The sequence below is a fragment of the Periplaneta americana genome, chromosome 9 (assembly GCF_040183065.1).
Source record: "Periplaneta americana isolate PAMFEO1 chromosome 9, P.americana_PAMFEO1_priV1, whole genome shotgun sequence".
Taxonomy (NCBI): Eukaryota; Metazoa; Arthropoda; class Insecta; order Blattodea; family Blattidae; genus Periplaneta; species Periplaneta americana.
This window is the reverse complement of record NC_091125.1, coordinates 133080734-133097265: the sequence shown is the minus strand read 5'-3', so window position 1 is coordinate 133097265 and position 16532 is coordinate 133080734. Positions and strand designations below refer to the sequence as shown.

Genomic DNA, 16532 nt, shown 5'->3' with positions numbered 1-16532 from the left:
TAGTATTTCCATGTCTGTGTTGATGTCTCTGTGGGCGTGGTTAGCATTTGTGATGTGTTCTGCATATGTGGAGGTGTTTTGTAATTTTTTATGGCTGTGATGTGTTATTTGTAACGTGTTTGAAACGATCTGCCTGTTTGTCCTATGTAGAAGTTGTTGCAGATGTTACATTTGAGTTTGTATACGCCTGTGTGGTTGTATTTGTTTGTTTGTGTGTTGAGATGTTTTTGTAGGGTGTTATTTGTTCTGTATGCGATGTTGTAATTTAATTTCTTGAATGAGGTTGCAATTTTGTGTGTGTTTTTGTTTTCGTATGTTAGTGTGATGTATTTTTTGTGTTCTTGTGTTTGTTTTGTTTCTTATGTTTTTTGTGATTATGTTTTGTCTTAAGTATTATGTTGTCTATTATGTTAGAATTGTATCCGTTTTCTTGTGCTATGTATTTGATTGTGTTTAGCTCTTCGTTGTAATCTTGTTGGTTCATTGGTATATTTATTCAAGCTGGTGGTGGTCATTTTGAACAAAACTTTTGATTGTTAATTTTATCTTTCTTTGTCAGAATCCACAGAGAATTTGTGTATTCACTTTTGTTTTTCTTTAGTTTGTGCTACCATATGGGACAGACAACTGTTGGTGTTCACAGTTTTCAAAATACAATTTCTTGTAAACTGTTTGAGCTAGAATCCTGCAAAAAAACCATTGACATTCTAATTTACTCTATTTTTATTTTTTCATGTCAATAGGCATTGTTCCATTTAAAAAATGTATGTTGTGTAAAAAAGTACACTTTCTCATGATTATTAAAATCTGTGTATGGGCTACAAATACGAGGCCTTGTCTATAATTCATCTCTGTGAAAACCGCACATCACCTTTTATTTCAGAAATATTTGCGGCGCAAGTTTTAAGTGACTCGGCCTGTATATTTAATATGCTGTGTAACAGCCAGGGGCCAATAACAGTTCAGCACAAGACAATTCATTACAAAAACATTAATAATAATAATAATAATAATAATAATAATAATAATAATAATAATAATAATAATAATAATAATAATAATGACAGTTAAGGCCGCGAGGCGTTCTCTTCCACTCAACCAGAGGATAAAAAGAAAATATATTATAATATAATGTTAGTACATCAGAAAGTTAAAGTATACCTAAGACAAAATCTGAACAGAAAAAATATGCATAAGTCAGAGAATTATCAAACTTAAATACCTACTTAAACTAGATGACAAATTAAATTACATGATTAGTTTCTAAACTACTGTCGGTGACCCAGGAGAAGACGAGAACGGACTGAGGAGGAAGGGATGTGAACAGATAACGTACGACAACACGTAAAATATTTGTACATCAGTAAGCGGAAATATTAGGTCTCCTTCTGTTCAATTTCCATACGCATTGTTACTCATGTTTCCTGCACGAGTAATAACCTGGCTACTGGATGCTTATCTGAGCGATGTTTATAATAATCAGCAGCGATAGTCAAGAAGGTCACATTCTTTCCGCTTGTCTTCTCCTGAGTAACGGATAATAGTTACAATTGTGAATTGTAATATATATCCTTGGACAATATGCGTTCTAAAATAAGATGTTTCACTTTGGATTTGAAAACGTTTAAGGCCGGGCAGCCCCTGACATCTGTAGGTAATGAATTGCAAGAAAGGACAGTATCTATTGTAAAAGGCGAAGAATATGCAGAAGTTCTGTGGGGAGGGATTGACAATGGAGTATCGTGTCGTGACCGGGTATACAGATTATGATGAGTGGATAGATAAAGAAATCGTGATGCAAGATATGCATAATGTATGTCGACCACACGACGCGCGACCGGCAAGAAGGCCGTGCAACACGCGGCAATCCATCTCCCGCACGCTCTGCAGTCCAGTTCAGTCTCTCTCTAGGAGTGGTTGTGTTGACGTTATATTGCATGTTATTCTTCTGATTATGTTAATGAAGTATTTAGATTTGGGAGTGACTGTGTTGACGTTAGATTATGTGTTATTCTTCTAATTATGTTAGTGAAGTATTCAGATTTGGGAGTGGTTGAATTGACGTTTGATTGCGTTTTATTCTTCTGATTATGTTAGTGAAGTGTTTAGATTTGGGAGTGGTTGAATTGACGTTTGATTGCGTGTTATTCTTCTGATTATGTTAGTGAAGTATTCAGATTTGGGAGTGATTGAATTGACGTTTGATTGCGTGTTATTCTTCTGATTATGTTAGTGAAGTGTTTAGATTTGGGAGTGGTTGAATTGACGTTTGATTGCGTGTTATTCTTCTGATTATGTTAGTGAAGTGTTTAGATTTGGGAGTGGTTGAATTGACGTTTGATTGCGTATTAATCTTCTAATTATGTTAGTGAAGTATTCAGATTTGGGAGTGGTTGAATTGACGTTTGATTGCGTGTTATTCTTCTGATTATGTTAATGAAGTATTCAGATTTGGGAGTGGTTGAATTGACGTTTGAGTGCGTGTTATTCTTCTGATATGTTAGTGAAGTGTTTAGATTTGGGAGTGGTTGAATTGACGTTTGATTGCGTGTTATTCTTCTGATTATGTTAGTGAAGTGTTTAGGTTTGGGAGTGGTTGTGTTGACGTTTGATTGCGTGTTATTCTTCTCATTATGTTAGTGAAGTGTTTAAATTTAGGAATCGCTGTGTTGACGTTAGATTGTGTGTTATTCTTCTCATTGTGTTAGTGAACTGTTTAGATTTAGGCGTGGTTACGTTGACTTTATTTGCGAGTTATTTTTCTGATTGTGTTAATGAAGTATTTAGATTTAGGAGTGATTGTGTTGACGTTACATTGCGTGTTATTCATTTGTTTGTGTTAGTGAAGTATACAAAACAAATTCCGAAATCTTAGTCATATTAGAGTAGAGAGTATTCTGCGGACCACAGTTTGTAAACCCGCATCCTGCTTTGCGTGACACACTGTCTGGTGAACGACCGGGATCGCCTTGTTGTTCCTTGAGGCACGCATTCACAAGTCACAAAGCTAAATCTAGCCTGACAGACGCTGCCGTTGCTAGGATACGAGCCCATGAGTCAGCTGTCATTCAAAAAGAGTTATGAGACCAACAACTGTAAGTCTGTCTGTCTGTCTGTCCAATGCAAACTTATATTTCGCTACGGTAGAGTTGATATTCCACAACTATGCCCCCAAAGATCAACAATAAGACGTTAAATGATGCATAATTTGGTTTTCATATTCTGTCTAGAGCGTGGGTGTCTTCCTGTGTTCGTTGTAATGTCCTGTGATGTTGAGATCAGACATTGTGCTAAGTTAATGTTACGAGATAAGCGCCATGTTTCTAAAAATGCAATAATCTTAGGTAGCCAAGATATCAGATGGTACATACATTAAGATATAATTATGCATCATATACGAAGACTAAGAGGAAGGCAGAAAATAAGAAAGATTGGAGAATGTTGGGTTTGCAGTGAAAGACCTGCCCTAGGGCAGAAAAGTAATGAAATGAATGAATTAGTCATGTACGTAATTAAATGTGTACACATTCATATTACACACTGTGGAAGTTATGAGTTGTATATTTCTTAAGGGGACGCTCTACTAAAAATGACAACTTTTTGCTAATCATTTTTCAACCAAATTTTGAACGCATGTTTACTATGTAAAGGGCTAACAAAATTCAAATTTTGAACTCCCAAATTTATTTATTTATTTATTTATTTATTTATTTATTTATTTATTTATTTATTTATTTATTTTGCTAATAATTGTAACATAAAATATAATATATACAGGAAAACTTTAGCTCGCCCCTGAAAGAGTAGAACTCGTGCTCAGGGACGGATTCTTGAATTTAAATTAATAATTATACAATGCAATTTGTCTTATGTCTACTATGCAATTATAGTATATAAATTTAAATTTACAATTTTTCAATTTTTATAAAATCCATACATAACTTTTTAAATTTAATACTAGAACTATTAGAATTGACACGATTAGGATATTTAAATATGAATTTTTTATATATTCTTGGGCCTAAATTACTACTATGATTAAATACTGTAGCAGTGTTGCATTTTGGTTCAAACAATCTTAAAGAATTCATACCTTTTGTTTCATAACTATGCGAATACAATTCAAAACTATTTCCATTTTTATGTATGAATTTTATTAATACAATATAATGACTTTGTCTTACGTTAAGTACATTAAAGTCTAAAAACAAATTTTGAGATGGAAAATCAATAGGTTTATGAAGACATATTTTAATTATTTTCTTCTGTAATAAATAAAGTGGATTAAAATTGGATTTAAATGAGCTACCCCACCCTATAATTCCATACATAATTACCGATTGAAATAAAGTTAAATATATTGTGCGTAATAAACTTATTGACAAGTAATTCCTCAATAAAACAAAATAATATACTAATAATAATGTTTCTGATTTTTTTTTCTATTTTTTTTAGAAATACTTTCAAATCCAAGTTTTTAGTAGATCTCAATTTTTAAGCATCCTTTTTTTGATGAAGGATGGATAGAACAGAGAAAAATTCTCTCCGGCACCGGGACTCGAACCCGGATTTTCAGTTCTACGTGCTGACGCTTTATCCACTAAGCCAAACCGGATTCCAGTTCCGATGCCGGATCGAATCCCCTCAGTTTAAATTATACCTCTCAGTTTTCTCTTTGGTGGCCTATCCTCATGTACATTGTCACAGAATATGTGACAGTGGCACAATGTCCAACACACTATGTACAGAGGTGCACTCATTACGAGTGACTAAGTGGCCGGGATCCGGCGGGATGAGCGCCGTCTTGAATCACTAAGTGATTACTTACGCATATCATATTATTATGATATACCGAAGAACATATTACGATATTTCCTTGCAGGTATCCTGCGTTATCATAATATGATGGATTGGTTACATTCACAAGACATTGAGAAACATTGCTATGGATTAATTTTATGAAATATTTTATTTATTCACTTTGAAAATTTATTTTGAAGTTTTGAAAATGTTATTTTTTTGTATAAATTATTTTAAAAAATAAAATAAATTAACAGCATTTCTTACATAAATAAACTGAAGGGAAAGTAGATTTGAGAGTAAAATGAATATTTATGTAACACACACCTATTAAAATTCTCCTCCGCTACCTTCATCTATTAACTTCAGGGAGCCAACTTTAGAACAAAAAGTTACTAGATTTGTATTCAGAAATTTATAAAAATGTGATATGTTATGAAAAATAATTTTGACAGCTCTTCAAATGCCACGCCCCTTACATCCTTCATTAAAAAAATAGCATTTTTAGCCAGGATTGAACTAATTACATTTGGGGTATGAAAAATACATTCTAAAGAAGCGATATAGTCAATATATATTTTTTTTAATTTTCATGATTTTCAGTGGAATTTCCCCTTAAGAAAAAAAAATGAGTCACACTACAATAACAGATTTGTTTTTATATTTACTGTTAGAGAAAAATAGCAATATTACTTACTTACCTACTTACTTTCTTACTTACAAATGGCTTTTAAGAAACCCGCAGGTTCATTGCCGCCCCCACATAAGCCCGCCATCGGTCCCTATCCTGTACTGAATCCCTCTGACTTTATTAAGAAAATGAAGTAGTCGTTAGTATTTTCCAATGTATTTTTAGTCTCTTTACATTTTCCTTTATAAAATATTCCTGAATCATAGGGATGACAGTATTACAAATAATTTATTTCCCATGTTAAATCCCTGTGTACAATATTTTGATTTCCACATTGTATTTCTATAATTGGATTGGTGAAAGAACCTGTTTAGCGATCTAACTGATGACTGGATGGATGGATGGATGGATGGATGGATGGATGGATGGATGGATGGATGGGTGGGTGGGTGGATGGATGGATGGGTGGGTGGATGGATGGATGGATGGATGGACAAGTGGATAGATGGATGAATAGACGGATGGATGGATGGATGGATGGAAAGATGGACAAGTTGATAGAGGGATGGATGGATGGAAAGAGGGACAAGTTGATAGAGGGATGAATAGACGGCTGGATGGATGGATGGTCGGAAAGATGGACAAGTGGATAGATGGATGAATAGACGGCTGGATGGATGGATGGATGGATGGATGGATGGAAAGATGGACAAGTGGATAGTTGGATGAATAGACGGCTGGATGGATGGATGGATGGATGGATGGACAAGTGGATAGATGGATGAATAACCAGCTGTATGGGTGGATGGATGGACGGAAAGATGGACAAGTGGATAGATGGATGAATAGACGGCTGGATGGATGGATGGATGGATGGACGGACAAGTGGATAGATGGATGAATAGACGGCTGGATGGATGGATGGATGATGGATGGATGGATGGATGGATGGATGGACGAACGGGTGGATGGATGGACGGATGGATGGATGGACGGATGGATGGATGGCTGGCTGGATGGATGGATGGCTGGCTGGATGGATGGACGGACGAACGGATGGATGGAGGACGGACGAACGGACGGATGGATGGATGGATGAACGGATGGGTGGACAGACGAACGGACGGATGGATGGATGGACGGACGGATGAGTGGACGGATGGATGGACGGACGGATGATTGGACGGACGGATGGATGGGTGGATGGAAGGACGCGTTAATGGATGGATTGGTGGATGAATAGATGGACAGATAGATGGTTTGATGTGTGGATGGGAGGATAGGTGGGTGGTTGGGTGGCTGAACATTGCACCGACGGTATGAGATAGCCAATGCACATCCAAAAATGATTGGTCATTGCTATTTCCAGTCAACAAATAAATTGATACATATAAGCTAAGTTACAAGGACTCTTAGCAAATAACATTAATCTAACTTGGCATTATTAAAAAGTATTTTAGCTTATATACGATCGTTAAGTATCGCAGAAGTGTTTTTTTTGTTTCCGACCTTCTTTCCCCTTGCTCAACAAACTTCCTATTGTTACGGAACACAGCCATCGCAACTCACTCCTTTCTCGTACCGTTCTTGAACTTTGTCTTCTCTCTCACTTAATCATAAAAGTATCCGCTGAATCAGTACTAAATTATTAGCTACTATCCAACATCTTCGATTATTGATGTCTCTCCTTGAAGGAGGCAGTAATGTTTTCCTTCTCAAATTGTTCGATAAGATTGCTTATAGATATTGCTCTTCAGCAAAAAACTTTCTTCACACGTTTACAAGTTGTACCGGATGTCCCAAAGGTTTCGGCGTTCCGCCGTTATACATATTTTCTCTTGACGTGTAAGTCTATAATCGAAAAAAATGGAAGAATTTTGTAAGACTAAAACTGCATTTCGATTGCCATGGAAATGTTGATATGATAAAATCAAGAATGTGACACTCCATGGGGAATTCTAATATAGCCTATTTTTAAAAAGTCATGCTATTCACTTGGAATTTGATATGACAGGAAACAATACAAGCTTGCCATTACTCACATGCAGACGGATAAATAATACTTGTAGTAACAGAATTGAGGGTTATTTGCATGTGTTTCTAAACAGTATACCAGTTAATTATTAATTGCATGTTGCTCAAAAACTTGTCTTCGTAATAGTATTTCTGTTTTAATGCATTATTATTATTATTATTATTATTATTATTATTATTATTATTATTATTATCGTATTTCAACGTTTAAACAACATAGCTACAGTTGTAATGTTTCGTAATAACATATGTATAGGATTGGACATCAGACCGTTTCAGAATGTTCATCATGCTCTTGTGATCGCAAGTTACAGAATGGATAACTCCTAGATGACAGATCTATAAGTTAGCAGACGACTTGTCGAACCGTTAGGGCTATCTCACGTTCGAGAAACGCAAAAACCTCAGTTATCTATTCGAAAGCGTTACATAATCGATATCTGATGTTCGAGAAACCGGGCATTCATGTTCAATTTATCTGTAGTTATTCCTTGAAAGTTAGAGATTTTGCTGCACGATTCCAAGGGATCTGTTCATGATAGCACAATCTTCAATAGTTCCCATATCACAGCCACATTGAAGCTAAGGATTTTGATGGTATATTTCTTGGTAAGTGTGCTTATACTTGTTCATACCTCATGTTCCCAATAATATCCTAAATCCTAATACTGAAGGTATAATGATGTTCATATTAGGACAAGAGTGTCTATTGAACCGTAAGTAATGCCAATAATTGGGGGGGGGGGTAATTCTTTGAGAGATTTAAAACAAAAATGTTTAAAATAATGTTCTTCGTTTTTGCTTCCTATTCGAGATGAAAATTCTTTTATATGAAATATTTCATTGCGTGTTTTGGGAAAGCCATTGAATTAATTTCCAATATGTCCAGTCAATTTAACTCTCGCAACTGAACTGTTCTAAAATTTCATACTGCTTATCTGTGGTCTTTTTACCCCAGGAATATATTTTGTTGTTAATAATTAAGTTATTTTATAGCTTTTTGTATTTGATATGCAGATAGTATAAGCAAATTGAAAGCTTTTATTGCACCTAACAACTAATTATACCTAATTAGTTTAATGGCAGATTATTTATTCCGTAACTGTGTTTTTATTTTTTCAGTTATCAGAGAACTCAATCATTTTCCTTGAAATATGACACAAAAAGAAAGTGTTATTACATTAAGTGTTAATTATGTTTAGACAATTACTTTATTAATTTAGTCTCATCTCCTGCTGCAGTAAAATGAACAAGAAGCTAATTTTACAAATAAAAATATTACACTTGAATCTACAACATTTTACCCATAGCCTACAGGGCAGTTTATGCTGTATTTGTTTCATTTGTTCACTTTTCAAAGTACATGTTCACTTTGCTTACAACAAAACACTATCACGGTGAAATAATTCTAACTAGAAACTACAGACGTGTTCTATACCTGGGGACATCCACGAATCCAAGCAATAAACATGAAAAAAATGATTATGGAATAATAATTTTAATTGTAAAGGAAACTAAAATGACCAAGGATAGTATAGGCCTATCTAGGTTTTCTGGAACGTTTCGGAGTACATGCATGTAGATATTAACAATAAAATATTGTACAGGGTCAGAAAAGATCCCAGGTAAATGTCGAGGGTTAAAAAAGCAGTGTATTATGATTATAACTGATTAAAAGAATTTTAGTTTTGTTCTTTAAATGTGCAGAAATTTGATCCGAACAAATCCAACTTTTCGTTCTGCAAAGGGATTTTAAAATGTTACGTATTTTTTCGGATCAAATTTATGCTATTTCAAAGGACAAAACTAAAATTCTTTCAATCATTTATTATCATAATACACTGCTCTCTTAAACTGACTGTTCGTATTGGGAATTAAATCAATGGCTTTCCGTAAACAAGCTATGTAATGTTTCATACAAAGAATTTTTTTCCTCGAAAAGGAAGCAAAAATGTGCAAAGTTATATTAAACTTTCTTGTGTGAAATATGTCAAAGAATAAACCTTTGAATTTAATAACACTGCTTACGATTCACCCTGTATAGACCTACTTGGTGTCTGGAAAAGGAGATTTCTCTGTTTCTTATAATTATAATAATTATTATAATCATTTGAATTGGAAATTACACTGTTCACACCTAATTCAGAAAATGAATGTTGTCTGTTACCAAATTAGAAATTTGAGATCTTGTTTGTGTCATACAACCATTCAGTCCTTCTATTAGGCTACGCCGAAGTAGAATCGAGATTATCATAATATGGCACAAGCTTCTGGGTGTCAAGATCGAAGATGAGTGATGTTTTCATTTCTCAGAAACATGTTGTGAGATGCATGGCAGGTGTTGATAATCGTACATCATGTAGGGAATATTTTAAGAGTTTTAATATTTTAACAGTTTATGCTTTATATATTTTTAAACTTATGGAATTAATACATTCTAATAAGAACCATTTTTATTTTATTATTTATTTTTATTTTATTATTTACTTTTATTTATTTATTTATTCTGGTGTAGTTAAGGCCATCAGGCCTTCTCTTCCACAACACCAGAAATACAAATAAAATAATAGAAATAAACAAAAAAAGTACACTTACAAAGTAAAGCTACACAAGAAATAAAGAGAGAGAGAGAGAGAAAACACTATAAACAAAGTGAAGCCAGCGAATAGGGATTATAAAGAATGGACACTTCGCGTCGGTAGCTTTGATGTAGCCGGACCGATTTCAATGGCCTTCAAGCCAGCTAGAGCGTCAGATTCTGCTTTCTCCCTAGAGTTGGCGCTGACATCACACCAGCTAGCAGTCGACACAGCGGAAATATAACACATATAATTAATACATCTAGGTACATTATGTACTCAAATAAAATAAATTGGATCCATAAAATAATAAATCCTTCATTAACTGTAATGTCTAGACTCTAGAGTTCCTTTATAATGAGAGTTCAGACGTTGACCCCAACAACAATTAAAATATGTAATGATTTGATAGCGCTGAAAATGGAAAAACAAAACTCTCAGGAGAAGTAAAACTATATACCTATATTATATTATATTATAAAAATATTAAACGAATTTGATGCTTAATTTTATCATGTATTATATTATTTTATAATATAATTTATGATATCTGAAATATAAAATATTATTATTACAACTAGTTTGTCACTGAGAAATAAGGAAAAGCTGTTAACTTGAATTTATTTGAAGCAAAGCGTTACTGGATTATGCAATGAGGTAGGCGATGTTTGGATCCTGTGTCTCAACTCTATTCTCAATTATTATGTTAGCGTATGCTCGATTACGCTACCTCTAGCGCTTGAAAGTGGAACTATCCGCTGGCGCACAGAAAAACAAAACACAGGAAAATTCGCTCAGTGTCCATTCTTTATAATCCCTATTCGCTGGTGAAGCCACACAAAAATATACACAGGTTGCAGTCACACAAACTTTAAATGAGTGATTAAGTATCATAATTAATTGAATCTTAACTAATTAACTAACATAAACAAGAAACTTGCAATTTTAATCTAGATTAAAAAAAAGAAAAAAAAAACACAAATCAATACTTCTAGCAATACCTAAAAAAACCATTAACTAAGACAAAATTTTCCAATTTAATTTCGAATTGTGATAAAGTCCGGCAGTCCCTGACGTCATTAGGTAACGAATTCCAGAGGCGAGGTATTTCTACAGTATAGGAAGATGAGTATAAAGACGTTCTATGATGAGGGATAGAAAGAAGTGTTTGATGTCGGTTTCGAAGAGTTGTAAGAAATTGAAAGCGCGATAACAGAAATCGAAATAGTGATTTTTATTATTGCAACACTCGTAAGGAAAATTTTAATATTCCAGCACATCGATTGACAAGTTTCAACAAAACGTATTATGGTCTATGGTTTTAAAATATATGATGGTTTGCCTCTTGAAATTAAAAATACGAATGACTTAAGATATTTTGAAAGATACAAAAAAAAAAGAATTTTAACAAACCTCTGTCCCTACAATTTAGATGAAATACGTGTGGGTTTACATTAGTGCTAATTTATTGTATTTTTATCTATTTTAATCATTGTGCTTCCTTCTTTTTGCTTTGGAAAGTCCTATGGTTTTAACTCTTTTATGGACAAACAAAGAAATAGTAATAATAAATCAATAAAAATCAATAATAAATGCATAAAATGTAAATTAGACTGTCGTGGCATCTAGCGGATATTTGTGAAACTTGATCAACCAATCTGTAGTTAACAAATCGAAAGTTAGAGGCTGCGATATTCAAGAAACACGGCAAAAGATTTAACAGATTGATAACTTTAACAAATAAATAGTAACCGAATGGATATTATCTCAGTGTTCGAGAAACTGGTATAAGTAAGTTTTAATTAAGAATTTGCCTGTCGCATTATACCTTATAAAAGTCTTGTCGGTGTTGTCTCGTTACCGTCTGACGTGGCACAATATAGAAGTGTGTATCCGGTAACATAAATCACAGGGGCAGCTAACAACCGATCTAGTTAGCGTCGTGATTGGCGACCATCTCGTTGCCCGGTGACAGAGAGGAACGGCTGTTATTGGCTTGCTGATCGGCTCCTAGTCACGAAACGGAGTCACGTCGTCTGGCGAGCGTGACCCGCGGGCCCCATAAATCGGCAAGCAATTAAAACCCTCATTAGTATTGTTCCCTTTTTATTGTTCTCGCCAGTCGTGGGTGGAGCAGATCGTGAGCTTCCCCGGCTACACAAAATTTGGAACCTCCTCCAAGGCTATGCATGAACCTCCCAACCCGAGGGTCAAAACCCAGCATCGGCTCGTGATAACTCAACTACTAACACTTGCCGTCATCTTCAAATTTTTTTAATCTCTACAGCGTGAAAATTTTTTCTCGGTGTTTATTTGCAGTGTGTAAAATTTATTTTAGTTCGATTAATTAAAATGTGTCTCAGTGAAACGTACAGCGGAGTTCGTATAGGTCAGTTTCTGTCAGATGCGTTTCCAATTCACTGTGGGCTAAAGCAAGGAGATGCACTATCACCTTTATTTTTTAACTTTGCTCTAGAGTATGCCATTAGGAAAGTCCAGGATAACAGAGAGGGTTTGGAATTGAACGGGTTACATCAGCTGCTTGTCTATGCGGATGACGTGAATATGTTAGGAGAAAATCCACAAACGATTAGAGAAAACACGGGAATTTTACGGAATGCAAGTAAAGAGATAGGTTTGGAAGTAAATCCCGAAAAGACAAAGTATATGATTATGTCTCGTGACCAGAATATTGTACGAAATGGAAATATTAAAATTGGAAATTTATCTTTTGAAGAGGTGGAGAAGTTCAAATATCTTGCAGCAACAGTAACAAATATAAATGATACTCGGGAGAAAATTAAACACAGAATACATATGGAAATGCCTGTTATTATTCGGTTGAGAAGCTTTTATAATCCAGTCTGCTGTCAAAAAATCTGAAAGTTAGAATTTATAAAACAGTTATATTACCGGTTGTTCTGTATGGTTGTGAAACTTGGACTCTCACTTTGAGAGAGGAACATAGGTTAAGGGTGTTTGAGAATAAAGTGCTTAGGAAAATATTTGGGGCTAAGAGGGATGAGTTACAGGAGAATGGAGAAAGTTACACAACACAGAACTGCACGCATTGTATTCTTCACCTGACATAATTAGGAACATTAAATCCAGACGTTTGAGATGGGCAGGGCATGTAGCACGTATGGACGAATCCAGAAATGCATATAGAGTGTTAGTTGGGAGGCTGAGGGAAAAAGACCTTTAGGGAGGCCGAGACGTAGATGGGAAGATAATATTAAAATGGATTCCAGAGAGGTGGGATATGATGATAGAGAATGGATTAATCTTGCTCAGGATAGGGACCAATGGCTTCCAGTAACAGGCTCAGAAATCTAGTACAATTTCAATTTCATGGAACTCCAGTACCGACAAATATTGTCGATGTCTGTCTCAGCTGCCAACATACCAGTTATAAAATCACTACCATTTGTAATATTTGTCAGTATCGAAATTAGAAACGTTGGCAAAAGAAAATTCAACGTGCAAACTAGAAAATCACCACAATCCACTAGCATATGTAGTAATGGGGGAAAAATAGTTAGGTTTCACCCTTAGGGTATGAAGTAAGCTGACCCGGACTATACCTAGACTTTATAGAACCTTCACTTCCTAAGACATAAGCAAAGAGGAGGAGTCACGCCGGGAATAACAGCGTCGCGACTATAATACAATACGCTGCCATTCCACGAAGAGAATGGTTGGGTAGTATACGGGGAGTGTCAGGTCTAAAAAGTTCATTTGTAACCACGGCAACCCATAGCTGTTTAATTCTTGGTTCAGTCGCATGACAGTATGGGAAGGATTCTGTGATGCGTTTAAAGATAATGGTTATCTGCATTTTTAATCCCCGAACTCATGAGGTGCTTTATCGGTTCGCAGGGTAGTGGTTCCATTATCGACCAGTTTAATTTCCATTACAGGCAACTCATGTATATTCATCAGTCGAAATTAAGTTCTATTTCTAAAAATTTCATTGCCACTTTTTGAAACTCCGTCCCATTGCGTTTGATAACAGTCGTGGGCGTATTCAAGGGTGGTGCGGTGGCGTATTCCTATACACAACCAAACAGCAGTTTTTTAATCTACAAATTATAACTTGATGGTTTGTTACATGTGGATCGTAGACCATAAACCACCTGAAAAATAAAAAAGTAACACAATGTAATTTTATTATTCTCTTTTGATAACAAACGCCACCAGTAAAGCTGGTACCCAGATTAATATTGCCAGAATTGTTCCAGAAATATACTTGTGCTAGAGATTTCTTTTTAGTGTTTGAATTTATTTTCACCATAGCTTCACACTAAATATTATAAAATCACAATTTCCATCTCTTCTTCTCGGAATATCGTTTGTACTTGAAATTAGTAGTTAAATAACATTATAACATGTAGACTACATTTATAATTACCATCTGATATTATATTAATAATCTCCTGCTGCATAGAGATTAATGACGCATCGCCGAACATATGTTGTTTGACAATGTTTGTTTCGGTCTCTTCCACAAACCATTAAACTTAATGCATGCACTTCTGGTACACCCTGTATGTACATGAATATTAATTTCTGCTTGTTTTTAGTTCCTCTATCCATTTCACAAAGGTGTTCCACGTATTAGTTTAAACTCTGTATAATATACAAATATATAATATAATATAATATAATATAATAACAGAGAGGGTTTGGAATTGAACGGGTTACATCAGCTGCTTGTCTACGCGGATGACGTGAATATATTAGGAGAAAATCCACAAACGATTAGGGAAAACACGGGAATTTTACTTGAAGCAAGTAAAGAGATAGGTTTGGACGTAAATCCCGAAAAGATAAAGTATATGAGTATGTCTCGTGACGAGAATATTGTACGAAATGGAAATATAAAAATTGGAAATTTGTCTTTTGAAGAGGTGGAAAAATTCAAATACTTGGGAGCAACAGTAACAAATATAAATGATACTCGGGAGGAAATTAAACACAGAATAAATATGGAAATGCCTGTTATTATTCGGTTGAGAAGCTTTTATCATCCAGTCTGCTGTCAAAAAATTTAAAATTAGAATTTATAAAACAATTATATTACCGGTTGTTCTTTATGGTTGTGAAACTTGGACTCTCACTTTGAGAGAAGAACATAGGTTAAGGGTGTTTGAGAATAAGGTGCTTAGGAAAATATTTGGGGCTAAGAGGGATGAAGTTACAGGAGAATGGAGAAAGTTACACAACACAGAACTGCACGCATTGTATTCTTCACCTGACATAATTAGGAACATTAAATCCAGACGTTTGAGATGGGCAGGGCATGTAGCACGTATGAGCGAATCCAGAAATGCATATAGAGTTGGGAGGTCGGAGGAAAAAAGACCTTTGGGGAAGCAGAGACGGAGATGGGAAGATAATACTGTATTAAAATGGATTTGAAGGAGGTGGGATGTGATGGTATAGACTGGATTAATGTTGCTCAGGATAGGGACCAATGGCGGGCTTATGTGAGGGCGGCAATTAACCTCCGGATTCCTTAAAAGCCACTAAGTAAGTATAATATAATATAATATAATATAATATAATATAATATAATGGTAGATCGCTTCTGAATCTCTATGAAGTAATGGATGTCTTCGTGCTCATTTATAACGGAGAAACATGGGCTGTCAGTAGACATGATAAACAAACAATTGAATTGACGGTGAAGAGTTTTTTTCGTTCTGTGGCAAGATTTATACTACTGGACGAACTAAGAAGTATTTCCAAAGAACTAAACAGATTTAAGTTAAATACAAGATCAGAAGAACCAACATTATAAACGATAAGAACGCTTAGAGGACAGACTACCAAAAATAACTCTAAATTTTAAACTGCAAGAGAAAAGAGAGCCAAGAAGTCTCAGAAAAAGATGGGTTTATTCACTCTTGGGGACTAATCTTGAAGGCACAAGAAGAAAATGATAATTTGGTCACTTTTTCTCTTGTATGAGATCCGAACTTTCCTTCTGTCGCTCAAACAGCGTTAATATCGCAGTATTTTCCTTGCTTGTCTCATTTTTTATATTCTTATAGTTTGCGATCAGACTAATGCAGCGACTTTCTTCTTTTTCAGTGGCTGAGAGTCGTGGAAACGGACCGGTGCATGGCCTGCTTTGAACCTTGACTTTTGGATGAATTTGGCAAGCGGAGGTGGCTCTGGTTCGCCATGGTGAAGGTAGGCACCGCCTCCTTGATTTGTTGCAAATTCCTCCATACAAAAGGCAGTGGAGGTTAAATTATAAATGTAGGAACATCGGGACTTCCCGCTCCAAGTTATTAAAGCTCAAAGCCAGAACTCAATTGTATGTAGATGAAGTTCTAAACGTGTCGAAGGAATTAAAAATAAACTCAATATTAAAGAGCAGGAAAAGTCGAAATTATGTGTATCATTTTGGTATTAATTTAGCTACTTGAAAATTAAATTATTCTTAAACTTATTCATTATCGGTACTGAAACGTTCCTCA

At 35.0% G+C, this 16532-nt stretch overlaps 1 long non-coding RNA gene across 1 annotated transcript in view; it reads left to right on the top strand.

The window, feature by feature from the left end:
- Positions 1 to 16243, top strand: part of LOC138705697 (uncharacterized) — a 280299-nt gene extending 264056 nt beyond the window's left edge. Inside the window, exon 3 of the long non-coding RNA XR_011333733.1 lies at positions 16141 to 16243. This is a non-coding gene — a long non-coding RNA (uncharacterized lncRNA). The remainder of the gene's footprint in view (positions 1 to 16140) is intronic.
- The last annotated feature ends 289 nt before the right edge of the window (positions 16244 to 16532 follow it).